At 37.5% G+C, this 14,043-nt stretch overlaps 1 long non-coding RNA gene across 1 annotated transcript in view; it reads left to right on the top strand.

Annotated features, from left to right (window-relative positions):
* Positions 1-1,751: 1,751 nt before the first annotated feature.
* The window catches only part of LOC141583918 (uncharacterized), a 380,277-nt gene continuing 367,985 nt past the window's right edge, over positions 1,752-14,043 (top strand). Inside the window, exon 1 of the long non-coding RNA XR_012516752.1 lies at positions 1,752-1,889. This is a non-coding gene — a long non-coding RNA (uncharacterized LOC141583918). The remainder of the gene's footprint in view (positions 1,890-14,043) is intronic.

Here is a 14,043-nt window from a genome sequence, read left to right as displayed (position 1 = left end):
CATTTGAGCCCCTAGGGTCTGCTTGCCTGAGAGCCATAACTAAGGCTGATTTCACCTGTTCCTTTCAGCCTGTTCCTTCTGGTCTGTATTATAAAACACCGAGGTTGCCTGGTTCAGTAATGATTCTAGACTCTGTTCTGGTCCCAAAGCCAATGTCTGGAGCTTCCGCCTGATATCTGCTGCTGACTAGTAAACTTGTCCTTTAGTATTAACTGACCCTCAAGGGAGTCTGGTGACGGGTCTGTACTTTCTTAAGGCCTCCTGTAATCACCCAAGGAAAGCTGTTGGATTGTCTTCTCTTCTCTTTGGAAGCTACATTTTCCACTCAGCAGAGGGTAATTTGGCCACTCTGTTTGGCAGAGAAAAATAAGCCGCTTCTACCTTAAAGACTGTGTGTTAAATTGGTCCCAGTTTTCCAGTAGACCCTTTAAGGGGGACTTGAGCTTAGGAATAGAAGTACCCATCTGAAATCGAACACAAGGGATGCCCGCATCCTGGTTAAAGATATTACAATCGCTTCCACCTGAGGCATTCCCCATGTAAAATGGTACTAAAATGAAACGTCTTTCAGTCGGTACCCCGAAATTTGGTGTGCCCAAGATAGGTGATCCATCTTATCAGAGGGCCTCCTATGTACTGGATTTGAATCATGACCTACCAGCATCATAGGACCACTCTCACTACCTGCAGGACCTCTAGTGAGTACCACAGAAGCATGTAACGAGAGGCGATATTGGGTTGGGTAGTCACGTACCAAGGAGCCCTGATGAGGCCAGTGAGGCTCAGGAGATGAGTTCCAATATTTCTCAGCAATAATCCAATTTACACAGGCCAGTTTATAAAACTGCCCCAGAAGGTGAAACTTCTAGTGAGGAGCCATTAGAGCACAGAGTTCAAAGAAGGCAGACCAGGCATGTCTGAGGCTGGAACAATGCCCTTGGGACCCAGCCATCTTTTTCCCTACCCATTTTCCATTGTAGGAAAATCCCTTTAGAGATGCAAGAGCTGCCATTAATTATTTGGGCCCTGGAACCAGTTTAAGTATAATCTTCCAGATGGAAAAGTCTTGCTATAGGGAGAACCAATCCTAAGCAAGACAAATTATACACCAAACACAAAGTCCCACAGCCTCCAGGTTCTAAATTTCTCAGACAGGTTTCACCAAGTCAAGACAGACCCCACCTGGGATTTGAACAAGCAACCTTGCAGCTGCAGACCCTACACCTTAACCAACTGTGCAAACAGTCCAGTTGGATTAAGAGAAGGCAGAAAGCCTTCTTAAGCCGTATTTTGAATGTGAATGCTGCACTCTAATGCTAAGTGGCCTGCCTAAAAGCCGGGTGGAACTGACGACCATCAGCTGCTCCCTTTCCCTAAGCCACACCCGCAGAGAAAAAAAGCCGCTTGCTGCGTCATTTTAAAAGCCGCGTTTGCAGCGGCTGCTGGGCTGCTGAGTGTTCCCTCACCCCCATGGCTTTCGGTCACCATGTTGACCCTGCCAGAACCACTTGCACGCCTGGGCCACTTCCCGAGCTACTGCCCACAAAGGGACCCATGGCCGGTAGGCAAACACCCTGGGGAGCCTTTTTACCCTGCTGCCTGGGACTGAGGAATGCCGGAGAGGCCTGCCATAGCCATGCGCCAGGCTGCCCGTTGCCCACCCCTGCAGGCTCCCGTAGTACCTCGCCCCTCCCCGCTGTTTTCTCCAGCTCACGGCTGCGCACTAGGTTCCACCCCTGGGGCCAGGCTGGCCGGGCTGTTCCCCACTGGCAAGGAGTGAAAGGCCTGGAGGCGGTGCTCACCTGCTCCTCCCTACAGGCTCCCTTAGGTCCCAGAGATAATATCGGAAGGATAGAGAAGGAAATGGAAAGCAGAGACAGAGCTTGAAGGTAAAAAAACTGCACTTTTAATTCTGGCTGGGCTTCGCTGCTTAAGAAGGGCTGGGTGGTTTCTCTGAGTCGCCTCTGATCAGGTTCATGGCTGTGGCCGCTTCAGGTGTTCATAAAGAGACAGGACAGAATGGGGCTGGTTTTACTGACGATTTTGAAGTTTTCTTCTCCAGCTGTACTTTCCCGGCTGTACCCCCTTAAGGCGTACCCCTCTTCAGGTGTATCCCTCTTCTGGTGTACCCCTCTCCTGATTGGCTCGCCAAAATGTAATATTGGGGTTCAGGGTGCCCTCAGTTCCCCTGAGAGGATGTTTCTCTAGGTTCTTGGTCTCCTGCCCTCTCAAGAATGAGAGAGGGGACCACAGTGCAGTGCATAGTAAATGCTGGACTCAGAAGTATTTGTAGAAAGTGATTTATTTAAAGACAGAGAAACAGGAGGAGAAACAGCCAGCTAACTCTATACAGAGTGAGAGAATCCAGAAAGATGGAATCCAGGAGAGGAAAGCAGCTTCCACACTGAGTGGAAGGGAATAGAGAGAGACAGAGTTCAGGAGGGGAAGACAGGCTTCCACAAAGGGAGTGTTCGTGGAAGGGGACTCCAGAGGGAAAATCCAGGAAAGAGAAAAACGGCTTCCACGAAGGGAATGTTTGTGGAAGGGGATCCAAACATGGAGGCCCGAAGAACATCATTTCCAAGAAAATGTAATATCTAGTGCTCTTATTTTTGAAATACTGACTTTTTAGATTAAAATCTTGATTAAATTAGAGTCAAATAGGTGACATCGTAGCATATACAATGGATATAATAGAGTAAAATTTTGGCAATGATTATAGCATATTGATTCATTGTGAAAGAGTTATAAAAATGACTATGTTTATGGCTATCTTGTCTTATTACAGACAACATTTGGTTTGAAAAAATGTTAAACAGTGTTCTTCGTGTGCCTGAATTCAGTCAAGATTGATGCCTAGAATCACTTTTGCTGGATTTCACTATCAGTTTAAACAACAGTGTAATATAAGAACAGCTAAGAATGCCAGGGCTGTTTTATTTTGATTTCTATTCCTGGGGCTCCTATTTCTTGGGCTTGCAGTATGGTCCAGGTCTTGTGCTTAGTGCTTTTCATGCCTCACCATGTTGAATCCTTTGATAAATCTATTAGATGGAGTTTTTTTTAATACCAAGTTTATGTGGAATCTCACAAAAAAACTGAGATTTAGAGTTGTTTATTTTATCACATAATTTTCTTTACTGGCAAACTTGTGAGAAATTCTTCCATGCCCATAGTACCAGCAATCAGTATGTTTGTCTTAGGAAATGATGTGTTCTTAATTATTAGCTATTTGTGTGAGAGATTCAGTGTTTGTTTCATAGTTGTTGCTAAAATGAGTGGAGCCAACACTGAAAAAATGTACATATTATTGCAGAATTCATATTTGTTTTATTTCATCTGAATATTCAGTCTCCATTTCAGCAGGTCCTTAAACTTATGTTTCTTCAATATTTTTAATTTAAGCTAGCTTTAAGGTATAACACAGTGTAACAAGGTAAACAAATGTTATCTTATCAGATTTCATATAAGTAAATATATGAATATGAGATTTCCTTAGTGGCCTAAATGGCCCTTTCTACTGTCTGGCAGGAGGTTCTTTCTTTTAAAGTGATCAACTAAGTATTGTGATTTATATTTGCTTCACTTCATCTGTGGTATGGTGAGCCAGTGTCTTGCTTTCCCTGGTCTGATCGCTCCCTAAGTAGGTAAGAGAAAGAAATATTTAAAAGACCTAGCAGTATGGCAAACTATATAGTCTGTAAAATAGCTACTTCTTTGTACCCTTGGGAACCAATGCTGTGAAAACTGATCTTAGATAAAGAGTGAGTTGAACTTTTATCTTCATCCACATCTGATTTTTGCTGAGTTTATGTTGATCCTGACTCTCCTGCATCCTAGCTATATGATCTTGCTGAAGTTATGTCACCATTCTATGCCTCAGATTTCTCTCTGGGCCAGGCATCCCCAAACTTTTTACACAGGGGGTCAGTTCACTGTCCCTTAGACTGTTGGAGGGCCACCACATACTGTGCTCCTCTCACTGACCACCAATGAAAGAGGTGTCCCTTCCTGAAGTGCGGTGCGGGGGGGCGGGGGGGGCGTGGATAAATGGCCTCAGGGGGCCGCATGCAGCCTGTGGACCATAGTTTGGGGTCGCCTGCTCTGGGCAGTGGGAAATAATAATAAGTCATTACAGAGCTTCTGTGAGGATTAACAGGAGAAATCTCATATATTGTACCTAGAAAATGGAAACCACTCACTAAACATAAGTAGTTGTCATTATTATTACTACTGCTATAGTTATTAAGGAGTCTAGAGATATACCTCATTTTTAAAGGCATTATGGTGGGTTTGTTCTCACTCTTCTGAGAGACAGCAGGTTTTCAGGAAGTCTGGGAGGAACCACACTATTCCTAATCAAGTTTCTATAAGGATACTATTTTTTTTTTAACAATTATAAATATTTGATTTATAAGGGCATTTATGCAAATTATGGAATTAGATACTCAATATGTACTGTTTGGCTGACTACACGGGATTTACTAGAATTCCACTAATTAATCCTCTCAACTTGAAAGTACAATTTATGTAAAATGAGTACTCAAAATAATTGCAGTATTAGTAATGCAAATATGGGTTGTATATTGATTTTCAGCTAAAGTTTGCAATTTCAATATATGGAGTTTTGGTTTGTTTTAATAACATTTTCCTTTGAAAGTAGATTTGAAGTGAAGCTCACTTAGCCTTCAATAATTTGTATGTTTGTCATTGCTGTTTGCTTTTTAGCTATAAACAACTGTGTGCATATCTGTTTAGGAATTCACTTTTATTTCTCACTTTATTTTCCCTTAACAAACGTGAAATGTTGCAAATTGTTAGCAATACAAAAAGTTTTATGTAAATTACCTATTTATTCAAGTACTGGTATTTTAAATTCAGATTTGAAAAAGTACATTTTCTATTTACAAGAACCTTTTGTTTTTGTTTTTTTTTTTTTTTTTTTTTTTGAGACGGAGTTTCGCTCTTGTGTTACCCAGGCTGGCGTACAATGGCGCGATCTTGGCTTACCACAACCTCTGCCTCCTGGGTTCAGGCAATTCTCCTGCCTCAGCCTCCTCAGTAGCTGGGATTACAGGCACGCGCCACCATGCCCAGCTAATTTTTTGTATTTTTAGTAGAGACGGGGTTTCATCATGTTGACCAGGATGATCTCGATCTCTTGACCTCGTGATCCACCCGCCTCGGCTTCCCAAAGTGCTGGGATTACAGGCTTGGGCCACCGCACCCAGCCTATAAGAACTTTTTAAATAGAAATTTCACTAGTATTCTCTCACCAATTTAACAGTTTTGTAAGGTTATGTTTTCAAAAATCTGTCTTTTGTTTTAATGTTAGGTAGATTTGAGTTGTCATATCTGTCAGTTGAACAGAGTCTAGAAAAAGAGAGCTCTCAGAAATGACACTAACTCTGGCAATGAAGTTTATTATATAAGATAATTATTTTAAAGAAAAGAGTGTAACAATTTTCTTCATTGATGAAGTATTTATTTATTTATTTATTTATTTTATTTTATATTATTTTTTGACATGGAGTCTTCCTTTGTATCCCAGGCTGGAGTACAGGGGTGTGATCTCTGCTCACTGCAACCAGTGTATCCCAGGCTGATATACAGGGGCGTGATCTCTGCTCACTTGAACCAGTCCTGGTTCAAGCAGTTCACCTTTCTCAGCCTCCCAAGTACCTGGGATTACAGGCACAAGCCACCATGCCCAGCTAATTTTTGAATTTTTTAGTAGAGACAGGGTTTCACCATGTTGGCCAGTCTGCTCTTGAACCTCTGACTTTGTGACCCGCCCACCTCAGCCTCTCAAAGTGTTGGGATTATGTGCATGAGCCACCACGCCCAGCCGAATAATTGATTTTTAAAAGAATGTTGACTTAATGTTACCAGAAATAAATAGCATAACTTGCTTTTCTTGTTACTTGTTACTGAAAGTTCAAGTTACAGAGTGGAATTAGTCGTTACCTACATAAAAGATAAGCAGATTGCATAACTTGTGTCATTTATGGGTTCTAGTTGGAGAGTAAATTTTAGTATGCTTAAAGAAACAAGTTTGATATTATTTTTATGAGAAAATTAATGCTTTCCAGCATATCAAAACTAATATAAGAGTTTTAATACTCAAAAGCATACTAATCAGATCATGAGTTTAAGAAAGCACTTCTTTATATGCTATTTATGTAATATTTATTTTTCAAATTTAGCAAAGCAAATTTATATCCATTAATAAATGTCTGGTGAATGTATCTAGTCATAATTTATATGTTACAAACAGCAATATGTTACAGGAGAAAATAAAGAAATAATTATAAAGCTATAAGATACAGCTAATCTCCAGTGGTAAACTATTATTTGTGTTTTGCTGCTTTGGTAGGAAGTGGGAAGCATCTGAAATTCTGTGGCATAGAAATCCTGAGAACTTAGTCCTTTTAGGAACATTAGATTTTTAATAGCAGTCTGATTGTTGTTATCATCAGCAAGGACATAATATAGAGTAGATACCACAGTTTTTAATGACTTTTAAAATAAATTATTAATTTCATTCTTATATTCATGGTAGAGTTCTTATTTTCTCGGTATCATGGATAGAAAAATTAACTTTCAGGATGATTAAGTAATTTGCCAAAGTAAGAGAAATAAACACCTTGGCAAGCAGAGATTTACACTCAATTCATTCTGGCTCTGTAGTCTGTATATTTAATTAATACAAGCATTCCTTTTTATTGCTTTACAAATCAGATGTTTTTAAAGAAACCCTGTTATAATATTAGTAAGTTCTAGAAGATATTGAGGGTATGGGAGTAGATTCATTTAATATATTAAAATTTTACACTATATTGACTTGATGATCAAATAAACCTTATTACCTTGAATGAAATAATGTTTCATGTTATGTCTACTTTGTTGTTCCTAAAGGGTAAGTAGAAACTTCCTTAAATCTTATAGAATCAAATTAGTAGAGTGTCACTTTAAAAATCAATATATTTTTAAACTTACTATGTTAATCATTTCCTGCACTTCAGTACATGAGGGTCATCACCATCAGACTCTTGTAAACATATCTGTGAGTTATTATATTTAGAGTGAATTTTAGGTGGCTCAAAATTAAAGATTTAATAAATATTATGGTTTTTAACTCTTCTTTTTTAAATATGTTCTCTTTATTCATTCACTATCCTTGATAATGATAATAACTAGTACAATAATTAAGATCAAACATTATTTACAGCCTGCCTATGAAATTGTATCTTTAGGCATGTATGCTTTGTGACGTACTTTTCCATCTTAAATGCCATAATGTACAATGGGAGATTTGTACGTATAAACTAACAGTTGACTGGTATGGCATAACCCTACTCCTCAAAACTCACTACTGCAATTGTTGTTTACAATTCTGCATATGCCACTAGAATAGAAAGTCATCTGCTGGAATTTTTTTCTCGTGATTTTAAAAATATCTATAATACTGACTGGTCATCTGTTGATGTACAATAAAGGCTTAGGTAACTGAAATGAATACATGTCTCCTATAAACATTGGCAATACATATTATGTACTGTAAGTGAAACAGATTTTAAAACATTGGCAAGCAAAATATAAATAAGTATATGGAAACACAAGCCACTTTACATGAAACATTATTTTAATTCATGGGTTATTGATTTTGGAAGAATATTGAACTAAAGTATTTTACTTAGAAGAAAGAAAAGAACTTACTTTTGTCATTCCTGGAAGCATACCAATGTAATAGAATCAATTATTTGCTATATACAATCTTCCTATGAGATGTGAAGGTATGCTGGGCAGGTGGAAATTTCATTGTCTAGAAGGCTATTTGTAAGGTAGTTAGAAATTTAGAATAAATATTGTGTAAAAATGTTTATTATAAATAATTGTATTCCACTGAATAATAAATTTTGTACTGGTTCCTAGGACATCCCCAGAAGTCTATCATCTCAATATAGTTGTAATGATATATTATAACATTTTGTTAAGTCATCGTTTAGGGTAGAGAAAAACTTTTTTTTCTAGACTGGTGCCAACCAAGCTAACAAGAGAGAAATTTTCTTAGTAGTTAATAATCATGAACAAAACAGGCTTTTAAAAAAAATTAATCTGAGTTGATGTACACATAGAAACTTGTAGTGAATACAGACACTTCATGCTTTGGAAATATATGGTAGTACTTAAAACTGTGCAAGCAGAAACCACAGAGAGTGATCCCAATTATCAGTGAAACAATCTATGATTGTTCCTGATTTTAAACATTTTTGTCCGATCATAAAAACTTCCCTTTCTCTAGGTTATAAATATATAGAAAAAAGTGGGAAAGTCATGAAAGTAATATTCTAGAGTGCACTGTGATTTAAGACATTAGAAGTACAGAGAACTAAGCAGGGCATATTGTCATGTTCCTGTCATCTTAGCCCAGGCAAGGTAAATGAGACTTCATCACACACACAAAAAAAGTATAGCAAACTGAAGTTTTTTTTTCTGTATTTTCGCGTTAACTTTTTGCATAGAAACTTATAAGAATAATTTGAACAATGTTTGCTTTTTCTCCTTCTCATCATAAAGCTTATAATGCAGAGTGAATCATTTCTCTGCTTAATGAATTGTCATACAGCTTTCAAAGTACGTATCAGCTTCAAACTATCCTTTGCACTTTCACCATCATGAAATATGCCAAAGCATTCCTTTAATGGAAAGGTTTTTACCAGTGTTACTTCCTCTGGTATGCCTTCATCCTTTTAGTTACAACTGCTTTCTTCTTTTATGTTGACTTCTGCCTCACTAAGTTCCTCTGGCCCCATATTCAGTGTCTCTTAAATGGTAGCAGTGCTAACATTCCAGGGTCAACTTTTTCTTCTATAACTTCACTTAAGTTCAATTGGAATTTTACTTCTAGCAATGTAATTTGTAATTTCTTTGCTGCTTTTTCATTTTCGTTGGTCAATAATAGTTCTCTGGAAAACTGACAAGCATCTAGTAGAAAATTCACCCAAAACTAAATGAGTAAAGTAACAAGATATAAAACTGAGATACCAAACTAGTAGCTTTCACATAACAAAACAATAATTACAGATGGTACTGGCTTTAGATGGTTTGAATGTGCATAAATTTCAGTTGCAGTGGTCTGGTAAAATAACACTAGTCTCTTCACCAACTTTGTTCAAATTAAAGGTACCATGGTATTACTGACTATCAGAATTCTACTGCTAACTCTTCAGTCTTCACATCACTGCGTAAATAACAGGTATGCATCATGATAAATGAACAATCACATCTTTTAAAGTTTGTAGGTGATTGGTCAGTGAGGATATGTTATTTAAGTGATATGTAAACAGTAGAGTTGATTATGCTGGTTAATTCCTTCAACAGAATACAAAACAATGGTAAAGATAGTATCTTATTCATGCCTACTTTAACAAGGATGCAAACAGTGTTCCTCCATTTAAGAAGATGTTGGCATAACATTTGCTAAGGAAGAATACATCGATTTGAATATTATTGTTTTATCAAAAATAAGTGATTGTATTAGTCTGTTTTCATGCTGCTGTAAAAGACATACTTGAGACTGGGCAATTTATAAAAGAAAGCAGTTTATTAGACTTACAGTTCCAGGTGGCTGGGGAGGCCTCACGATCATGTCGCAAGCTGAAAGTTGTGTCTCACATGGCAACAGACAAGAGAAGGCTGCTTGTGCAGTGAAACTCCTCTTTTTAAAACCATCACATCTCATAAGACTTACTCACTATCAGGAGAAAAGCCTGGGAAAGACCAGCCCCGTAATTCAATTAGCTCCCACTGAGTCCCTCACACAACCCATGGAAATTCAAGATGAGATTTGTATGGGGACACAGCCAAACCATATCATTCCACCCAGCCCCTCCAAAATATCATTTCCTTACATTTCAAAACCATTCATGCCTTCCCAGTAGTACCCCAATGTCTTATTTCAACAGTAACCCACAGTCCAAAGTCTCATTTGTGACAATGCAAGTCCCTTCTGTCTATGAGCTGGTAAAACTAAAAGCAAGTTAGTTACTTCCTAGATACAATGGGGGCACAGGTACTGGGTAAATATAGCTGTTCCAAATGGGAAAAATTGGCCAAAACAAAGGAGCAAGTCCGAAGTCCAGCAGAGCAATCAAATCTTAAAGCTCCAAAATATTCTCCTTTGACTCCATTATCTCACAACCAGGTCTCGCATATGCAAGGCCATGGGTTCCCATGGTCTTGGGAAGCTCTTCCTCTGTGGCTTTGCAGGGTACAATCTCTTTCCCAGCTGCTTTCATGGGCTGGCATTGAGTGTCTGTGGCTTTTCCAGGAGCAGAGTATAACCTGTCAATGGATCTACCATTCTGGTGTCTGAAGAATGATGGTCCTCTTCTCACAGCTCCACTAGGTGGTGCCCCACTAGGGATTCTGTGTGGGGGCTCTGATCCCACATTTCCCTTTTGCACCACCCTAGCAGAGGTTCTCCATTAGGGCTCCACCCCTGCAGCAAACATCTGCCTGGGTATCCAGGCATTTCCATATATTTTCTAAAATCTAGGTGGAGGTTCCCAAACCTCAAGTCTTGACTTTTATGCACTGGCAGGCTCAACACCACATGGGAGCTTCCAAGGCTTGGGGCTTCCACTCTCTGAAGCCACGGCCCGAGTTCTATGTTGGCTCCCTTTCAGCCATGGCTGGAGCAGCTGGAACACAGATCACCAAGTCCCTAGTCGGCATACAGCATGGGGACCATGGACCTGGCCCATGAAACCACTTTTTTCTTCTAGGCTTCTGGGCCTGTGATGGGAAGGACTGCTGTGAAGACTTCTGACATGCCCTGGAGACAGTTTCCTCATTGTCTTGGTTATTAATATTCAGTGTCTTATTATTTATGTACACATTAGTAACATATTAATTACTTAGGAAAACATTGAGAATTATATCTGTGCTTTTAATTCATTCTGCTCCACAGAAGAGTATCCTAAGTTATATTTTTTTCTAGTGTTTTCATGTGGTGAGATACACATAATGCAAATTTATCATTTTGGCCATTTTTAAGCTTATATTTCAATACTATAAAGTACATCTGCATTGTTGTGCAATCATCAATACCATCTATCTCCATAACTCATTTCTTCTTGCAAAATTAAAACTCTATACCCATTAAACAATAATTTCTGTTTTTTTCCTCCCTTTAGCCCCTGGCAATTGCTGTTCTACTTTCTGTATCTATGATTTTGACTACTATAAGTACCTCATATAAAGAGAATCATACAGTATTTGTCTTTTTGTGACTGGTTAAGTCACTAAGCCTTATGTCCTCAAAGTTCAGCTGTGTTGTAAAAGATGTCAGAATTTTTTTTCTTTTGAAAGGCCAAATCATATTTTATTGTATGTATATTCCACATTTTGACAAAAAGCTCTGTTCCTTTAGCAGTTTTGTCCCCATCCCCTTGTCATTAATGTCACAGCTACTACATACTTAATACATTGTGTGTTCAAATATAAATAATAATTTTAATAACTTAGTCTCTTAAGTTATGTAGAAAACAAAAAGTAGAGAGTTACACACCATTGTTATAATAATAAAACCTTAAAATAACTGCCCACATATCTATATTTACCATTACTTCAATTTTTATTTCTTTATGCTGCCTTGACTTACTGTATAGTGTCCTATATTTCAAATTGCAGGCCTGTCTTTAGAAATTTTTGCAAAACAATTATCATGATAACCATCTCTCTTAGCTTTTGTTTATCCGAGGATGTCTTCATGTCTCCTTCACTTTTAAACAACAGTTTTCCTAGATATAGAATTCTTAGTGGATAGTAATTTTGTTTTAGAACTTTAAATGTATTGGTTCATTGCCTTCTGGCCCCCAAAGTTTCTAATAAAAAACCTGCTGATAATCTTATTAAGGATTCCAATCTTATTGAGATGAGTAGCTTCTCCCCTGCTGCTTTTAAATTTATCTCTTTGTCTTTCAATAGTTTGATTATAATATCTCTTTGTATAGTTCTCTGATTTCATTCTAATTGGTATTTATTGAATTTCTTAAATGTCTGTATTCTCTCTTTCCACCAGTTTTGGCCATTATTTCTTGAATATTTTCTCCTCTCCTTTCTTTTGCTCTTCTGACACATTGTGTAATTAGTTTGTTTGCTGGTGTCCCACAGGTTTCTAAATTTCTGTTCATTTTTCTTTAATATTATTTCTATTTCTCAGATTTAATAATTTCCATTTTCCTCTATTTAAGTGTGCTGATTCTTTCTTCAACCTGCTCAATTCAGCCTTTGAATTTCTCTAGTGAATGTTTAATTAGTTTCCTATCTCTCTACTGATATTTATTTTCCATTGTGTTCATCTTTTTTTAAACCATATCTTTTAGTTCTTTGAGCATCTTTAGGGCACTTGTTTTAAAGTCTTTGTCCAGTAGATCCATCAACATGTTTTTTTCAGAGATAGTTTTTTTTTTTTTCCTTTGGATTGACCATATTTTATTGTTTGTTTATTTCTTTGCTTTGGTATGCCTTGTGATTTGCTGTTTCTGTTAAAAACTGTATATTTGAATCAAATAATATGGTAACTCTAAAAATCAGATTCTTCCTCCTCCTCAGGGTTTGATGATTGCTTTCTCTTGTGTTTGTTTGTTTGTTTGTTTTGTAGTCACTCTTTGTGCTGAGCATCAGTCTAAGGTGTAAACTTCAGGTCTTCTCAGATGTTTGCTGAGGCTTTCCTGGGCATGTGACGTAACTGGTAGTTTCCCCTGTAAGTTGATGTTCTAGTTTTCAAAGTCTGGCTCCAAAAAGAGAAAAATAGAAAAATGAAGGGAGAATAGAAAGGATGCCAACCTTATAAATTGTTGGGAATCACTTCATCCATACAACAAAGGAGGCTAGGGGTGAGACAACAGTGGTTGCTATCTCTGTGTCTGAACCTCTGTGATCAGAAGCAATTACTTACAGAGCATACTCCTGATATTTTGAGAACCGATTTCTTTTTTTCCCACCCTGGGAAATCCTGCATTCAACATATGTGTGCAACCTACTTCAGGAACACATGCACAATTGCCTACCACAGGGCTAATGAGTGGGGGATGGTGACTACTCTGCTAAGGGCTAAAATTGCCTGGACTAACCAAAATTTGCTGTCAAAGACTTGCTCTAGATGTTGAAAGGCTTCCATAGACTCCAGAGTTCCAAAATAGTTGCATTGGACATATTGTGATGATGCAATTGTTGTCTAGGTGAGGAACAGATTACTGGTGCTTTCTACTTATCCATCTTACCAGAATTCTCTATCCAAAGTTATCTTTCATACAATGTAAAATGTTAACTAGCATGTGTATGTAATATACACTTTTTATATAATAAAACCTTACAAAATGCCATGATTTTGAAAGAATAGTGTAGGTAGTTAATGCTTGGTCGTGAATGAGTCATTTGTACATTTCTGAGCCACTAAATTATTATATGGCATTAGTCCAGTACACTATTGTCATTGATAGTTTGAAATAGTATGCTGTGGGTGAGAATGTTTGTATTCCTTAATGTTATTCTATATTATCAACCAAGTGGGTTCTCCTGCATTGTTTCAGATAAATAACTATTGTTTAAAAATAAATTAATGCTGCCTTACATCCCAAGACACCTTATACAGAATTGTAGATTATAATTGCACAAAATTGCAAATAGACACCTGCAGCTATTCAAAACAAGGTGTCCCTTGGAATCTTCCAAAGCAAATTTTTGAATGCCATACAGCTCATATTTTAAATTAGTTCATTTCAAGCACATCTATTAAATTTGGCAAAAATCTGTCAAGCTTTCATTATTTTCTTTTTCTTTCTTTCTTTCTTTCTTTCTCAAAGAAGACAATCAAAGACTGTTAAATGCATGTGGAAAAGGCATTCATATGAGCACAGAAAGTATACTTATTGCAGTTTAGAACTCAGGTGTCTCTGTGCTAAGTATATATGTAAAACATACAAAAAGCATAGTCAAATAAGTAATTTAGAAAGACATGAAATAAGATGAATG

This window comes from Saimiri boliviensis, chromosome 3 (genome assembly GCF_048565385.1).
Source record: "Saimiri boliviensis isolate mSaiBol1 chromosome 3, mSaiBol1.pri, whole genome shotgun sequence".
Taxonomy (NCBI): domain Eukaryota; kingdom Metazoa; phylum Chordata; class Mammalia; order Primates; family Cebidae; genus Saimiri; species Saimiri boliviensis.
The sequence above is the reverse complement of the archived record's forward strand: the minus strand, read 5'-3'. Positions and strand labels throughout refer to the sequence as shown.